Genomic DNA, 3294 nt, shown 5'->3' on the forward strand with positions numbered 1-3294 from the left:
AGGAGATAGCACTTAAGTCTATTCCTGAACTCAGCTCTCAGATCACTCAACTCAGCATATGTTCTTCTTAGCGTTTTACTAGGCAGTACATAGCAAGCAATATATAGAGGAGTAAAGGGTTAGAAAGATATTACTCAGCAGACTTATCCTGGTTCGGCCTCCTTGCCTACGTCCAGTCCCCGAAATCCTTTCGAGCTTTTTGAATCCACTACTGAGCTCTTTAAGGTAGAGCATAAACCGTTTATAATAGCTATTGAGTATACAAGAGTACATTCCTCTATTCTTCTACTCAATACTATATCTACTGCTGAGTGCTATAACCGAGCAACTCATATTCTCCTTTCTAATCTCTAGAAATGATAAAGTGTTTGTTCTAACAAAATGAAGAACACTTTAGATGAATGAATCAATCTAGAATTTTACACGAAAATAAGAATTGGTGTAAGAATTGCTTTGCTTTTCAAGACAGAACTTCGAGTTAGTATTTGGTCAACGTTTCGACTTGGTGAAGATCTGCATGGAATGAAGCATTTGAGAGGCCTATTTATAGTGACATCTGAGGCACCGATCATTTTGAATTTCGAAATAACCGTTGGAGGGAAACGGCTTCCTGTCACTTTCGCTCGGTCAGTGCTCAACGTCTTCGGCCAATAAGAACGTTGCATCTTCTATCTTCATCAGGGATCAGTTGCTTTTGCGCAGGCTCATCAGAGTGTCTCCACTTTTTAGGAAAAGTCTTCCAGACAGCTTTCTGCTCCATCTGAATATTTCCTTAAGTGGAAATACTTTGTCTCCAAGTTGTTCAGGCCAGCTGCTGACCTGACCTCCTTGTCTGCTTGACTCAGCAGCTTCGGCATGAAGCAATTGAGAAGACTTCTCGATCCTTCTCGCTGCTGGGCTCGGTTTTGCTCTGTTGGGCCGTGTGGCTTTCAACTATTGACTTGGGCTTTGACTTTCTCTTGTGGGCTTTTGGGCCTTGAACTTTTAATGTCTTGGTTCTTATAAATCAATTAACTCAACATTGAATAAACACATTAGTAGTAATAAATCAAAGCATTTAAATTTAATGTGTTGGAATATTTTATCATGGGAATTAAATATACTTTAAATAATTTTGTCAAATCAAAATCATGTGGAAAGGTGTTTCAACAAACTCCCCCATTTTGATGTTGGCAAAAATATTTGATAACATCCGCCACAAAACATGAAGGATTAAGCTGAGAATATTCCCTCAAAGGAAGGACCTGAAGGGAGAAAAGACAAGATAAAGATCTGCCTCCTTGGTGTATATGGCGTACAGCTGGAAATACGGTGTCATAGCATGGGTCCATCCCGAGATCCACTTAGGAGTATACAGCTGGAAATACGGTGTCGTATCATAGGTCCATTCCGAGATCCGCCTAGGAGAAGGATATGGGATCCACCCCACATGGTGATCCGCCCTTACAGAAAACAGGACAGGTATACGGTGAAACTCACTATCATTAAGATAGCACCAATGATACCTTAAAGACCGTAAAAGCTCGGAGGTTAAAGGTCAGAGTTAAGCTGCATTAAAAGAGCATTACACTTCATTAATAGGGTATTAAAAGGGAGTTATTACGGTTATCACTCAAACCTATATAAATACCCCTGTAACATGACAACAAAGGTACACTTACACATTATTCTAAACCCTACTTTGTGATTACAGTTTATTCTCTTAAGAGTATTATTGACTTAGGCATCGGAGTGTCCCCGGCCGATCCCAGCGGCACCTCACAGGGACGCTATACGGTGTTGATAAATCTACAGAATATCAATTGGTGCGGTGATCGTGGAACCCTAATAGTAATAGGGTTACACAACGAACATTCAAACATGTCTTCAAACAATCCCACTAGGAATATCTCCACTACGATAAACACAGGAAGTACCCCTGCCAACGACGATAACAACGTCACTCCCATTGAACAAATTATGCCACACCTTGATGGCACGGTTCAACCTTCACATGAGTGGTCTCCGGAGTCATTTTTTGACCAAATGGTGGAATCTGTCCAATGGGAGTTGGGCAACGAGTCCGCCGAACGAGCACGTAATATCCTCAATGGAAACGATGTAACAGAGCGGGCTAAAAGGGTGTTTACAGAACAACAACCCTAGGGAGACGCCACTAATGCTACACCCATCAATATGGTGCCGAACAATTTTGAGCTAAGAGAAAGGTCGAGATCATGTCACAGACATTCGCCTGGAACACGAGGAAACACCAATCAAGCTCGGAATGAGGAGTCTCTTTCTCCAAACCGGTTCACTGCGGCGGTAGAGGCACAGTTCCAAGAGGAATCACGGAAGCAGAACCAGAACGAAGAACGATACGCCCATCAAGTTAATAGGCATTCGCCTTTCACTGCCCATATTATGGGATTCAAAACAGATGGACGCTTCAAGTCCTCAAATTTGCCACAGTATAAAAGTGAAGAAAATTCGGAGGCACATGTGAGAAAATACAGAGAGCTGATGGACATATATGGAGCAAATGAGGGAATCCTTTGTAGAATGTTTTCTACAACATTGAGTGGATGGGCCTACGGGTGGTTCGAATCTCTGGCGGCCGGATCCATAAACAGTTGGGAAGAATTAAGTAGGGAATTTTGTGCGAAATTTGCAGGTAGCATTCCTTGTAAGGTGTCTAGCAGAACGCTGTATGATCTGAAGCACAAAGAGGGTGAACCATTAAGGGCCTATATCAATCGATTTAATAAACTGTGCACCGACATAACGAATGTCGACGTAAATACGGCGGTAGAGGCCATAATATAAAAAAACAAGGTGTAAACGATTGCAGGAGAAATTGGTTATTCATAAACCAAAAACAATGGTGGAATTAGTGGAACGCTGCAAAAGGTTCATGGAGATTGATGATATCAACCGAACTAACGAATCATCAGTCAATAATTCACTAGAGAGAAGGGATCGTGGCGAGTCTGGTAGACGAGATAACAGGTGGGCGGACGCCGGATCCGACAGACGGGATAATAGATGGACGGATAGCAGATGGGCTGATCAAAGAGGGAAACGCCCCTCCAAAAGTGGGCCAAATTTCACGCCACTTAACATCCCTAAAAATGAAGTTCTATTATGGCTAGAGAAGAGTAGATTCAAGCAAGACATCACGTACCCCGATCTGAAAGGAGAACAACACATCCCAATGGGAAAAAATGCAAAAGCATATTGCAGGTTTCATAGAAGGCAGGGCCATGACACTAATCGATGTTTTGTGTTAGATAAAGAGATCGAGAAGTTAATTGA

The sequence above is a fragment of the Euphorbia lathyris genome, chromosome 7 (genome assembly GCF_963576675.1).
Source record: "Euphorbia lathyris chromosome 7, ddEupLath1.1, whole genome shotgun sequence".
Classification (NCBI taxonomy): domain Eukaryota; kingdom Viridiplantae; phylum Streptophyta; class Magnoliopsida; order Malpighiales; family Euphorbiaceae; genus Euphorbia; species Euphorbia lathyris.